This window comes from Emydura macquarii, unplaced genomic scaffold, assembly GCF_026122565.2.
Source record: "Emydura macquarii macquarii isolate MOO-44397 ecotype Brisbane River unplaced genomic scaffold, CSIRO-AGI_Emac_v2 contig_2184, whole genome shotgun sequence".
NCBI lineage: Eukaryota > Metazoa > Chordata > Testudines > Chelidae > Emydura > Emydura macquarii.
This window is the reverse complement of record NW_027132321.1, coordinates 1871987-1886863: the sequence shown is the minus strand read 5'-3', so window position 1 is coordinate 1886863 and position 14877 is coordinate 1871987. Positions and strand designations below refer to the sequence as shown.

General features: G+C 48.0%; 1 long non-coding RNA gene across 1 annotated transcript in view; it reads right to left on the bottom strand.

Moving 5' to 3' along the window:
• The window catches only part of LOC137160293 (uncharacterized), a 42561-nt gene extending 28416 nt beyond the window's left edge, over positions 1 to 14145 (bottom strand). Inside the window, exons 1-3 of the long non-coding RNA XR_010921832.1 lie at positions 14048 to 14145; positions 13142 to 13261; positions 3815 to 4277 (exon numbers count right to left, since the gene is read on the bottom strand). This is a non-coding gene — a long non-coding RNA (uncharacterized lncRNA). The remainder of the gene's footprint in view (positions 1 to 3814; positions 4278 to 13141; positions 13262 to 14047) is intronic.
• Positions 14146 to 14877: the final 732 nt, after the last annotated feature.

The following is a 14877-nucleotide window of genomic DNA, read 5'->3' as shown; positions in this document are numbered from 1 at the left end:
ACGTTGCACAGAGGAAGCCATTTGCCGTGCATAACAGTACATTTCACAGGTCCTATAAAACCCAGGAACTCCACTACATTTTCTTGAGCACCCCATCTATTTACAAATACAAGACCCAGCAGAGTCTGCACCAGAGTTAAGTGGGTCATCAGGCCCTCTGCACACAGGTGCCTTGCACCTAAAGGGATGGGAGGGAATTTTGAATGGGTGTCAAGATGACCAGTTCCCATTGGCACCTTCCATCCATTGGTCACTGGTTCAGTTTGGTTAGTAGCAGTGGTAAGGTTGTATGTTGTACCCTTTTCTCCTTCCATTCCTCACTAAATGCTCTAGTCTAAAACCCTAGAATTGGCATAGCTGGATGCAAACAATGGGCTTCCCAAAGCCATCTCTTGGAGCATGCAAAAAGCCATGCCACTCACTCACAGGTCTATAGTTGCACAGTATGCTCATCTTTTCCCTTTGCTTTGCAAGGCAACAGAGGCCCAACGGCCTTCCTCTCTGTTTGTGTGATTAGAGCGGAGCTGGAGAGGAGAAGTGAGTGGGGTGACATGGAACTTGGAACTAAAATTCCCCCACTACAACTAGCCAGCACTGTGGAGACCCAAACTGAAATTGACAAGCCAGCCATCAGTCAGAGCCAGATTCAGCCTTGGGCTATAAGTCTGTGCAAAGTGGGAGGGTACGGGATATCTCTTCCAATGGCACCTGTGAAGTTGTGTGTGTCAGTCCGTCAATGACCCGAGGTGAAACAAAGCAAAAGGTCAAGTTTTATTTAGCCAACTGAACCTGAAAACTGTCACAAGACTCTAGCTCTCAATTCTTTTGCGGATAATGTGAACTTGTGCTTTTTCATAGGCTGGCAGCTGCAGATGCTGTGAAACATTAGCTAGAATGAGAAATGTTATTGGGAATCTATTGCTCCAATATTCTCCAATATTTTCAGTATTTTCACACTTGAAATCATTTGTGTTACACACACAGGTCAGCCTCGCATCAGTCCTTTAACCCCAGATTTGCTGACTTGATCTGTGTCGGTGGGTTTTGACACAGGTATTGTGATTCACTCTGGCATTGGATGATTAGGCAGGATATGAACTGAATTAAAAAGACAGACAAGATGCAAAATTACTCCGCTCCCTCCTCCATCTTTGCAGTCTTCTGCATTTTTGTGAATGATAAATATTTTCTGAGCCATGTGGCATGTAAAGGAAACTCCCTTTATAGATAACTATTTTCATAAGTGAGAAGGCTAGGATAAAGAGATTAAGTGGAAAAAGGAATATTTAGGCTGACTAAAAAATCTTCAAGAGTAAATATTTATTAGAAGGAGGACAATCTCCCCTGGGATAAAAGAGAGGCCTCCTCACCTGGACATTTAAAGCAAGACTGCACAAAGTAATAGGAAGCATGCAGTAGAGAGCCTGCTACATTAATAGGGAGAGGGAGCAGAGACCTGCTAAATCCTTACCCGTTTCTAATTTGGGATTTCACAGTTGCAAGGGGATGCAAGACAGGCAGAACGTGTTATTGCTCATTCTGCTCCCAGCGTTCACTCAATATCTTAATTAGAGCTGGACAAGAGGTTTGGTGGTGGGTTGGTTTTTGTCAGAATATTTTTATCAATGAAAGGGGGCTTTGCAACCAAAATGCATTTTTTCCCCCAGAGATTAACACTTTGCCCAAAACGTAAACAGATGGTCACAGCTTGACTTCTGATGAAAAACAGGAAACTGAAAACATTGGATAAAGTTTTCACTTTCTGGTTTTCCAGCATTCTTGATGAAGCATCTGTTGAATGACTGTACAGATGCATCCCATGTTCCCAGCTACCACTCTCTCTCTACACAAATATTCAGAATAAGATTTCCTTCATGGAATGAATGCCCTACGAGCGGTCTGAAAATCCCCTCCACGAAGCCAGGAACCTGCTCTCTTCTTCAGAAAAACCTCCTCCATCTGCAACGAGGGGTGTGTGAAATTCCTAGGAGTGAGGGGAAGATCACAGTGGTGAAGCTAAGGATCAAGGTAAATAGCACTTGAAGCCGAGGAAATCCACAGCTGGGAAGAGGAAAAAGACCTTACCCAGGTAGGAAGCCATTGAACACTGCAGGCCAAAGAGCAGGTCTTGGGATCAGTGCGCAGGATTTCCCTGCGCTACATATAAAGTGCTGTCCAGTCATAGCATATGCATGGCCAGCTGCAGCACCCAGAGCTAATGAGGCAGAACTCTGGGTTAGCTATCTTGGGAAGATGAAAAAGCCCACACATTTATATTTTTATAGGGACACCCAACAACTTCCAGGGTTCTTCGGCCATCACTTCATATTACAAGAGGTGGGAGGGTCCCTTCTGCTCTTGACTAATAGGGCGAAAGGTGACAGACCAACACCACGTTCCATATATGGGTCTGCGCCGGGAGGGATGCAGCGCAATCTTCTTGGAAATAAGAGACTGCACACCACTGCTGGCAGGATTAGCCATGCAGCAGGACAGCTGAACCAGACTCAGCCTTTAATAGCATTACTCACTCGGGAGCGCCAATAAAAATCAAAACTAGCTAGGCAGGCTTTGGTCTCCACTCCCCCTCTGCCTGCAGAGGATCCCGGCAGTGTCGTGGGGCCATGAGATACATCCATGTTTGGTTTAAAGTGTCATAACAAAGGGTTTTGCTGAACTCTTGGCACTAATGGGAAGGAGAGTGGCTTGGCTTTCCATTATATACAGAGGGTTTAGACTCTCCCAGTCTGATCTCACCCTGCCATGTGAGTCACTGACGGCAGCCACATCTCACCGAACGTAACAGTGGGGTTTCCACACCCCCGCCGAGTTCTGTGCATCCAGCCCCCCATCTTCAGAGACACTGCGCACCTGCAGCTCCTCAACTCCAGCCGGAGCAGCCAGCGCTCAGCACCTCTGAAGACAGGACCTGGACATTTCAGGATTCTCAGCTCCCCTCAGTTTCTCTGATTTGAGAGCCCTGACTTGGTGCTCAGTACTCCCCAGTGTGGGCACATAAGGCCATATACAGTGTGGGCCTAGTCCTGGTCCCACTGATGTCGAGGGGAGTTTTGAAGTGGACTTCAGCAACAGCTGCAGGTTTGGACGCTAAACAGCCCCGATGTCAAGCTTTGCTAACTTGCTCGGACACGGGATTCAGCTTCCTGGTCCCACCACAGTAAATAGAGCTAGGCTCCCTTACCCTGGCGAGAATCTGTCCCAAGTCTTTTAAAATAAACCTCGTAGGGAAGGACTGAAGAAATGGTTATCTAGAAATGGCCTGCAGGTGACATTTCTGAGCTCATCTCCCCAGGATTGGTCCCCCTCAACCTCATATCCTCACCAGACGCTCGCTGTCCCAGGACTGCCAGGGGGCACAGGCCTTCGTGGAGTCCTTCCCTGAAGGAGGGAGCACTTTGGAATGTGTTAAACACAAAAATAAATGGTTCCCGCCTCCCACAAGGGAGGTTACTTAGAACTACCCTAAAACCTTAATAGAATCCTTCATACCTTAAGGATGATCTAATGCGAAGACGTTCCCAGACTCCAAGTCCCTGCTGCTCTGGAAGTGCTGTCCAGCCATGGATTTCTCTGAAATGCTCTGACGTGTTTCCATGCTCAAAGCCCAGTCCCGTCTATACTCCCCCCTCCTCCATTTCTGCCTCTCCCCCTTCATTTAGGAGATCCTCCCCTCATCTCCTCCACACTGCACCCTGAAGACACTTGCAGGGCTCACTCCGTCTTACCCATTCCACAACTCAAGTTCCCCTCCGTGCAATCAGCATAACGGTCAGAGTGTCAGGTGAGGACCTACCTCGGGCAAGGTTGTGAGGCTTAAGTTCTCTCTGCTGAGTGGCCATCTCACACTTCAGTGGGACTTGATCCTTTAGGGTGTTTCTTCCCCATCAGCCATGCTCAGTCTGTTCACACCGTGCAGAATGCCAAGACTTACCAAGATCCCTGTGGCCCACTGAGCCAGCTGAGTGATAAAGCACATAGCTGAGCCAGCTGGAGTGGAGCAGAGCAGGACCTCGCTGTCTCTGGATGCTCCTCTGAGGTACCTGCATGTATCACCTGTGCTGGCAGCTGGTCTCTGCACAGTGCTCAGAGTGTTTGATGCTTGATGGCAAAAGGAAACACTAAACGTCACTGGAGTCGTGCAAAATTAGACAGGGCCAAGCACTAGAAAACACAGTGGAGAACAAAGGCACTGCTCTCCTTGGAGGTTAGAGTGGATGGATCTCGCAGTCTCTTCCGTGTAGAGCCGGATCCAAAGCCTGTTGGAGACAAAGGCAGCCTTTCAATTCAGGTCATTGGATTTTGGATTGAGCGCCTAATTCCCGTGAGTATGTAAAGCCTCCTGAAGTGTAACCATATTGGACTCTGCCGTGTTCTGAGAGGGCGCTTTGGCCATCTCCTTTCCAGACACTGTCCTCTCCCCTCTGCCACATCCCTTGGTGGCTCAGTTATCAGATTCATGGTACAAACACCATGTGTGACATTCCCCAGGCTACAATCTGGAACACACTAGGCTGGGGTGCCCTTAGGCTGCATTACTGCCAGAACTGCCACTCCCGGTCAGCTCACACAGCCTTCGGCATGTCAGTTCACTCCAGAGAAATGCTCCCAGCCAGTCTAGGACAGGGAGACACCTGCCAATTCTTAGTCCCACCCAGCCTTGTTCCCCACAAGTGTGTCTTGCACAGCTCGACATTCTCCTGGACAGTGCATGGTCATGCGTAGTCCCTCATTCCAACAGTGGGGAGTGACAACGCACCAACCTTGCTATCCCAAAGGGCGTTTCCCCACACACTCATCCACGCACATGCTGGTTAAAACAGACAATAAGGTATCTTTCTGTAGTTAAGCTGATTGATTACAAGTGACCAGTCCTAAGCACTGAAGAAAGGAAAGATAACACAAGCTAATACCTATATCAAATTAAAAACAAAACATCTTCCTCATGATCAACTGCAGCAGTTCACAGGTTGGCTTGCTTTTTCTGCCAGGGACCCCGATCCCAGGGCAATGTTCTTCAGGTAGCTGATGCCGTGAGCAGAGAGATGGGAGGTCACTGTCCTCCGTATTCCCATCTGCTCGGAGGATTACCCCCCACCAAGGTGTAGATCAACAGTCCCCTGTGTACATGAGATTTGAAACGGTCCAGGGATGCAATGTAAATTTCTCATTTATGCCTTCCCTTTCCGTTGCTGAAGAATAGCTGGCAAAACAAGTAATGGCCCACTTGACTTTGTTGGTACCTGTCTGGGGGGCAGCGTGCCTTTGTCTGAGAAATTGGTTTGTAGGTGTTACCCCAACTACAACGTATTTCAGTAACAATCCTATAGCAAAAATCTCATTTGACATGCCCTGTTACACATTTCAACAGGATAATTATATTCAACAGATTAAGAGGTATCATTTGAAAACTCCTAGGGCAGGCTTTGTACTAGATCGAGCATAGCCCTGTATGAGTGATGAACATGGGGCACAGGGTGTCAACACACGTTTGGGTTTCCCAGTTGCCCTTCTAATGGCCTTGTGCTGACGTTTTCCTCTGGAGAGAGGTTGCTGATAAATGTATACAACTGTTTTGTAAGGGGAACCAATGTCATAATCCCTCCTTCAGGACTGTGGTAGGGATTTAAGGTGTCAGGGTTCCATTCTTTTTTCTTACACCTGCAATCCTGCCTCGGCCATTCAGTTTCCTACCTGGTTTGGATTCCAGTAAGCGTAGGTGGAGTGGAGCTTTACGGGGCGCTTCTCTCAAAGAGGGGACAATGGATTAGGCCTGAGTAAGAATGGCTGTTATGGCTCCCAGAGATGAGATTCTCTATTGCACCTTCCAAGCCTTAATTTCTAGAGCGTGTAACCCCCAAGACCCATCTGCACTAAGACAGACGTTTCCGAAGCATCAGCAAGCAACAAGCGAAATGGCAGAGTACAATTTCCAGTTCACACTAATTTACACCTGCCTCACCCTGGGACTGCTGTAGTAACTAATGCTATCGAATGCTTTGGCTCTTTACACATCAGCAGCAGTGTTTATCACCATCAATAGTTAGTTCTTGGCATACTGCGGCTGAAAGTATCAACACATGTTGCCCTGACTCCCTGTCAGATTTCAGAGGGGTTGCCAACTGAAAAGCTGATCCAATTTAGCAGGAGTTCATTATCCAGCATAGCAGGACATCAGGAGGCTTGCCGACACAATCCAGATTCCTCCAGCCTTGCAAGATGCCTAGACTCAAGGCGAGGAAACAGGCCATTCCTTGGGATTTGCTGCGCAGGTGAAGCTAAGATTAGACACCGTGGGCTGGTTTCTGATTTCTGTAACACAAGGTTAAATACAAAGAAACTGGTCTTCCAGATGTACACTAGTGACACACAGCAGACTCCAGCCTTGTGTTTTCTGTTTTTTGCCAGTATTAAAACCAATGCTAATTTGCTTCTTCTAATTGAACTTGGTGTCAATAAATAATTCAGCTTCAGAGCATCCTTCATGTAAACTGGACAAGCTTCCTGGAGATCCCTTGTTAAAGCGTGGGGTCTGAAGACCAGCAAGGGAGCAAGAGTCAAGAGATGAAGCAGACAAAAGGGAAAACCCTTAATCACCAAAGCCCAACCCCACAGCTCATCATCACGAACACAAACTTGACACAGCCATTCACCGATAACAAAAAACTGCTTTTAATAGCAGCACCGAGCCCAACCATCCCAACACCATGAGTCAGGTTGGTTTCAAAATCCTGAGATGGGGGAGGAGCTATTTGCCTAAAAAGGGGTAGCAGATTCTGTCACCATCCCCTGGCTCCAGGGGCTGGGGCCGTAACACCCAACTGCAGGAGAGTCAGTCAAATCTCAAGAGCAGGGGTCTGTGCTTGAAGTCACTGGGCATTTTTCTTGGTGATAAAGCGATCCCGCACCAGGGTAGATCAGGAGCAGGGCCTCTCACAGTTTGCTATTGAAGGCAATGGTGAGCCCGCCTGAGTAAAAGATACCCCCTCTTCCCCCTGCACCCCAACGGTTGAGATCCCCTCCCTGCTGCCACAGTACCATAAAGCTGTGCCCAGCTTCACGGCACAAGCCCAACACACAGGCACCCCCCACTGCATCACAGCCAGGGCACTCTGCTGCCTGCTCCATTCTGCTCATCTCCTCTCAACAAGCCCCCGCCACCCAGGTAGCCTGAGTCCCCGGGCTCTTCGCAGCCCCTGAATCGTTACTGGCATTGCAGCCAGCGCCACGGCACCGTGCTGGGAGTCGGAGCACACAGCAGGACCAAGAGCTGGTCTCCGGGGGGTTGGCTCTTTCATGGTCTGTGCTAATAGCCAAGGGGGAGTGGTTGTGACTTGTCCATGTGGATTTAGTGCTCAGAGGCTTCGTTATCCAAACCCCTTAGCCCCCAGGACAGGGACCGCCTCAAACCCACCAACCTGACCTGGAGAAAGCATCACCTGCGGAAAGGGGTGCAGCTGCAGAAGCTGCCGCCCCCAGCAGGAATCGGCCACGTTTCTGCCCCGCACCCTGGAGAAGGCTGTGCAGCCCGTGTGTGTTTTCTACAAGATTCCCAGAAGCGTCTAGTGATTTTGGGTGCTCAACCTCAGACATCTTGAAGGGCCCTGGTCAGCACCCTCTGGCAAACAGCTCCCTTTCTGCCCCAAGTTCTCCTCCCTCACTAGTCACTCTTGACAATCACGGTCTGTTCCCCTCCTCCCCACCTGGGTTGGGTAGCCCAGACTCTCCCTGCACAAGTACATCTTGCCAGTCAGGGTGCAGGATGCTTTTCCCACCACACTTTATAATCTGTTACCTGCTCTGGATTTCTCTTGCCTTTCAGGGCCACTGCAGAAGCTAGGCTCACTTAAAATCCATCATTGATAAGGTTAAAAACTGCGCCCTGCATTTCCTGCCCTAGTTTGGTATGATTTTAGTGCTGCCTCTAGTTTTCACTGGTTCTCGATTTCACAATCATGCTATTGAAGAAACCGATAAAATCTTGCAGGAAGATTCAGGGGATTCATCGAGACTAGCAAAGCCAGGAGAAATCTTAGCAAATCACTACGGAAGGAGGAGAACTGAAGGAGCAGCAACCCATTCTCCGCACCAAAGGAAAAGGAAGCTGTCTAGTGATTCATACCTACCAGCCTGCAAAGGTCAGAAATTCTCTTTCTAAAAGCAGAACAAAAACAAATGGACACTTTGATCTTGACAGCCCAGCTGTGAATCTACCACTGCCCTAGGATTCCACTGCCCTAAACCCACAGCTGAGGATCTTGAAAGGAAGAGCCTAGCAGATGGATTTGATTTTGGAGAATACAGATGGCTTGCACACTGTTGGTGTGATTTTCATTTCTATGAAGGCACATTTACTCCACTAGCAGAGTAAAAGGGCCATAAAAAGCCTGTGTCAGGGTACTTCATACCCAGGTAGGCCCCTTTGTAATACCAGAGTTGGGTAAAGAGGCCTTAGTGTAAATAAGAATCAGGCCACTTATGTTAAGGGACGAGTTATGTACTTTAAGGTTTACTTGAACAATTTTGTGAATGGTGTATAAATTATGGACCTCATTTACATCCATGTATGTCTATGGACTGATGTAGTTATTTCAGAGTTCCACTCCTGCCAGTCAAAGTAGAATCCAGGTTAAAGTGACGTTGTGTAACCTCGGGTAAGAGGCACTAAAAATATGATGTGTTTGCCTGTCTCCTGACATCATAACATGTTATACTACCACTGCAAACGCTGTTTGTACAATATCATGAGTTTGTTTCACATCAAGGAAGTAGTTATTCCTAATATTTACATGCCAGCAATATTCATGCAGAACAGGAAAACCAGAAGTACATACTCCCTTAATTACATTTAGTGGAGCGACTACTCATCCTCCTAAACAGTTCAAGTGGATTAACAAAGCAAACTGCTCCAGCCAGACCTGGCCCCTTTCCACACTCAGGTACTGCAGCCAAGTGCGGGCAAGACGTGGACCAACCTCCTCATGTCGATTAATCACCACATGAAAAGCTCTCCATTTAGAAACAACTCTGCAGATACAGAGGAGGGCTCCTGCCCTCAGACACTTCCAACTAAGCACTCCAAGTAGCTGGAGACTGGAAATTCCATTTCATGGAGGACTGAGATTAAGATTTCTTTTCCTTTCAATTGGGAACAAAAACACACATTTTAAAATTCTCTGCAAAAGAAAATTCCAATAGTTTTGGATCAAGTGAAACGTTTCATTTCTACAAAATTGAAGTGTTTATTGATTTGGGAGGTTTAAATTTGATGTTGTATACATTCTACACCACAAAAGTAATATGCTGAAATGAAGTCTTCTTGAAAGGAAAAATCTAAGGGTTTCTTTCCAAAAATATGGAAATGGGACATGATGGGGCATCCTGACGACATCTTTTCCCCTCTACAAAAGGAAATGCCAATGAAATGGACACTATATTGCAACACATTTTGATGAAATTGCATTTTCTGACAGAAAGCTTGTCCCGTCAAAGTTGTCTGACCAGCCCCAGGATGCACATTCGCAGCATACCGGTATTCTGAAGTCCCAACCAGGGGATCCTAATGTCAGATGAAGAAAAAAATCAAGGAGCAAAGAAAATTGTTAGAAACAAAGATCCTATTTTCATGAAATAAAAGTTTAACAGGGAAAGGGAAGCAAAGAATTATTCTTCCCTGCAGCAGAATCTGATCAGGGCTTGGACAGGTGCCAGAGATTCTTCATGTGGATGAATTCAGATAGTTTAGGACCCAAGTCTCAGAAACATTCAGAGTTGGCATATTAGCACAGGTGAGGTGTGCAATGTTCTCATGGGGGAAGCAGAAGATTGTATATAGGATTTGATGTTACGCTGGGAGGGAAGGTAATGTGCTGCATCTCTGCTTATCAGCTGGAGACAGGAGGACATCCTGTGATGATATGGAGCCAATGGCACATCTGGCAGTGCCTAAGAAACGTCCCATAATTCAACATATCCTGGATTTACAAAACAGCGCGAGTCCTATGGCACTTTAAAGACTAACAAATTTATTTGAGCATAAGCTTTCGTGGGCAGAAACCCAGCTCATGGGATGCAGGATTTACAAAGTTTGCTTCGGAGTGGGCAGGGTGTCTCACTTAACCGACCTTAATCCCTGCCACATAACATTTTAATGGACTATGTAGAACAAACACCTGAGGGGAACAAAGAAGAAACATTCCTTTCACACAACCTCATGTGAGGAAGTGTGGAGTATTAACACTGGCCATCAGAACTCAGGGAAATCCCTCACTTGCACGGTGTCTTCTCAAATGCCCCTGGACTGGGCAATTCAAACATTGCGTGAACAGCTTGTTCCAAGAGCGTCCCTGGTTGACTTCAATTTCTACACTTGCCTGTTTATAACTAAAAGCCACTGACCTTGGAGATTCATCAGTGGACTCATGTCTCTGGGTGAGGTCACCCGGTCAACTTTCAGCCCCGTCTGATCTTCCGATGACAGACGGAGCCTGTGCGTGGCTGACAGCCAGAGAGTGCAGGGGTATAGGATTTACAGCCAGTTCTCTCCTCACTGTCTCTCTCCTCAACGTACTCGCTCTTTCTACACACCACACTGTGGAAGACATACCGATTGCCTCTGGAGGTTGAAGACCAAGTGACGACAGGGGCTACTTTGCCTAGCCCTGGTATTTTTAGTAGTGTCGCACTGTTTCTGATCTTTGGTCTCTATGACTAATGCAGCTGCATTTGCTACAATTAATCTGAATCGGGTCAGGCATGCCCACGGAGCAGAGCATTCACCAGCTTGCCCTATCGAAACCACAAAGAGGAGCAATCTGGGCTCAGCTGTGCACGGAGACCTCAGCAGAGGTTGGGAAAGCACCTAGCATGGGCTGGTTTAATTTCATGTCACAAGCAAGCAGGACCCGCAGCTGGGGAGCCAGAGAAGAGGGGGGGAGAAGCTGAATCCCAGGCTGCAGAGGCTATGCATGCAGCTTTGGAGGCTGGGGCAGGCACTTCTCTGCCTCTGAAGTCAGCCAGCTTGGCCTGGCAGGCATCCCAGACACAGGCACACCCCAGTGGGAATTAGAGGCTAGATCTCCACTTGCATAGCTGATACTGGCAGGTGAAGCAGCTCTACTCAGCCCCCAGACTGCTGGATAAAGGAGGGTTGTAGCCTGGACATGGTTTTAATCTCACTGCTCTATGGCTTGTATTTCAAAGCAAAAGGCTTGCCAGCCAGTCCGGCTGCCTGCATCTCTTCCTGCCATGCTATTTTAATTGCAGTCATATGAACTCCCCGAGCTGTGCAGTGACCCTTACTCTGTCACAAGGCAATGGCTATTCATGGCTATCCATGGCAGGCCGGGAACACAGGGCTAACTGCAGTGATAAATATTTTGGAGAAGCATCAGAGTTTTAGGTGCATGGTATCATAATGGAGATAAGCCTTTGGCCCCTGGGACAAACCTAAAGACAACTGGGCACCCTGCTGTGCTGTTCTCTCAGGACAACTCCCCTACTAGTGTGTGCATCAAAGGGGCGACTTCAGCCCATGCAGAGGCCCATGATTACGGAGTAGGCGTACACTCGTTCAAAGCAAGGTGGTTCAAAGCAACCCCTCACCCGCAGCTCGTGTGCCATTGCTCTGTCTCAGCTCTGCAGCCTCTCTCGCCAGGAACCGCCACGTCCTCTTCATGACCCAGCCCTCCGGCCAGGTCACTCGCTGTTTCCCCCTCCCAGGGCAGCCAAGTCCCTTCTCCCTTGCGGTGCTAGGCAGTCTCCCCATTCACTGCCCCAGCGCCACACCCTTAGTGGCTGGCAGGGGAGCCGGGCTTGCCCTCTACTCTGGATTCCAGTCCAGGGACCCTCAGTAAATCCCAGAACGACTGAGCTCTCCCAGCCCTCACTGCTCCTTCCCTGGACTGCTTCCTACCATGCTTGGTTCCCCTTCTCCCTGGCTGTACCAGCTCCAAACCCTCCTCCCACTTCCCAGGGAGTAGCTACTGCCTGCCTTCCCCCCAACACCTGCGCTGCCGCTACCTGGCTTTTTACACAGGCCTCACCTATTCCTGCACAGCTGAACCTGCTTCCAATTAGCTCCCTGCTGCCTGCCTCTTCCTCCAGGTGCAGCCTATGGAGTTAATTAGCCTACCTGGCCACCTGAACCTCTTGCACTGGAGCTGTTGCAAACACGGAGCTTTCCCAGGTAGTTTGGTACCATGAGACAGCATTGGCCATGTGGGCCCACGTCACACAGATCCAGCCCCCTATTTTGGAGACAGATGCTATGGTGGGCAAGGGCTACTGCTCTTCACCCTGGGTGACAGTGGCCTAGAACCGAGAAGAAAGACAACGACATCACCATGATAGGCTGCAGTAAGGTAATCACCTTTGAAAGGCAAAAACCAGTGCCCATCTCCCCCCCACCACCTCCTCCCACACAAACAGCAAGCTCCCCATAACCTCAGCCCCCCAACCAAAGCCAACTCTGCAGCTACTCCGCCTATCCCCCCCACATTCAGCCACATAGCGCCTAGAGAGAGAACACACAAATAAGATTGATAATGAGAGGACATGCAATGTTCCCATGACTCAGACACTCTCACATGGTGGGCAGCTGCTGTATTTGCAACCCTTTTGACGTGTTATCACCTTAACTGCAGAATTGGGAACTCTGCAGCCTCTTTGGCTGGGCAAACTTAACATTAGATATCCCGTGTATTGTGATCATGCAAATCGTTAGAGCCACTAGAAAAATCCAGATGACATTTTTCTGGCAACTGGCAAATCCATTGAAACAGCCAAACTGGTCAGACACCAGCCAGGTGATAACTGTAGTTGACAGGAGTCTGGCTGCACGGCTCTGAGTGCAGAATCAGAGCCTGAGGGCATGGGCCCCCAGGCTGACAAGCCATGGCCCATCATGGTATCATGAATCATGGTCAGAGGTTGTGACCACCCCGCCCTCCCCATATTGTTAGCTGGGACGAGGGGAGAGGTTCCAGCATGGGGAAGTTTGAGGCCCATCCCCTCACTGCCATAAAACAAATACCAACTTTAGCAGAATCCTGTTGGGATCCCAACCAACCAAGAACCGGTTTAGCTTCCCACACAAAACCCTCGGCAGGTCCTGCAGACTCACCTCTTTTGCTCAGATGCTCCGCACACAAGATCTTCTGAGAACTATCCTCCCCTCCCGCTTGGAGGCAAAGTTCCTTGGTCATTTTTCCTATGGAGGATCAGGCTTGGCCGTCGGTGTCACCTTAACATGGTCCAAAATAAGCTGTTAATAAATAGTATATTTATAATGGGCTTTGTTACCTCAGAAAACAGGTTTCCTGGGAGGTCAGCAGGACTGATGTTGGGGACTGTTCTGGGACAGATTGTCCCCTCTTCGGATTCCAAGCAGCTGCAACCATGCGAGGCTCAGAATTTCTCTTTATAAAGGAAATTTTAAATGGCGCAAGCAGGCTCCACAAGAGCTCTCTTGGCCTGTTACTTTATTGATCTAGCTCACGGTACAAATCCGAGCTCCTCCACATCCTAGCATCACAGCTGAAAGGGTTAGAAGCTGCTACATTAAATGTTAGTCTTTAGTGCCACATCATATGGGAGTTCCAGTTCACAGGAGTTCATGCATGTTTTCCTGCTGCTTTGCTTTTCAGGCGGGGGGGAGGGCATTAAAACTCAGCTGAATTTGACAAGAGTCTCTTGTTCCAGGGGTTGAAGCCAGCAAGTTTCATGTAATTTAACCAGAGCCATAGGTTTGCCCCCCACACAATAAATGCGTAGTACAGTTGTATTTACAGCCCCGGTCTGGGTTGTGGCTCTGTTGTGTTAGGTGCTGTACAAATGCATAGTAAGAGACAGGCCCTGCCTCAAAGATCTAGGACATAAAAAGGAAGGATTAACTACCCCCATTTTACTGAAGCCTAAAGAGATCTTAAGTTATTTGCCAGGAAGTCTGGCAGAGTTAGGGACAGAGCCCAGATCTTTTGGGTCCCAGGGCAGTCCCTGATCCACAAGCCCTATCCTTCTCTCTACTCACCTTGATGGCTTGCTACCAAGTCGAGCTGGTCAGGAGTTTTCTGGCAAAACATTTTCCAATTTATCAAGACCAAAACTTTTTGCGAGACAGGAGCAGTTTGATGAATTTCGCAACTTAGAGTTTGAAAAAAAAAGTGGAAGTTGTCGAAATGAAACATTCACACTTTTCAGACTAAATTCCAGTTTTTCCATTAAAATTTAAGCTAACTATAGTAAAAAAATGTTTAAAAAAATGTTCAAAAGTGAAAGATTTTTAAATTAAAAAACAAAACATTGTTTGATCCAAACTGATTATGCATACAGAGTTCCCTGAAAGTTCAGATTTTGACTGACAGTTCAGGATGGGAACCCTTTTTGAAATCTTAAAGTTCACAGGATGGGAAACCAGTTTCCCATCCAAACACTACTGAAAAGTCAGACTTCGCACACCAGCCATCCCAACAGGTATTGTCTCCAGATGCAGGCCACCTGCCATCACTTCTCTGGAAGCAATGAATGTCTATGAACTTGTGGTTTATCTGCTCACGCTTTTTCCTCCTTTTAAAAAGCCTCAGGAAATCCAAACAAATGATACAGCTGACCCTCTTTCTTTCGCTGCAGTCCCTGGATCAAAGACATGCTGGCAAAGCAAAGGGTTACTACCAGACACACAGCAACCATGCCCAGCCAGCCCCAAGACCTTGTGAGAGCCAACAGTCACCTTGGACACCAGCGGAATGAGACTTTCCAGAGCGACTGACCTATTAAGAAAATAGAATTTGTTCCTTTGAAGTTAATGAACCATGAAAGCCATTGAAAGCAGAGCCATGTTTGTTGACTTACTGCCGCTCA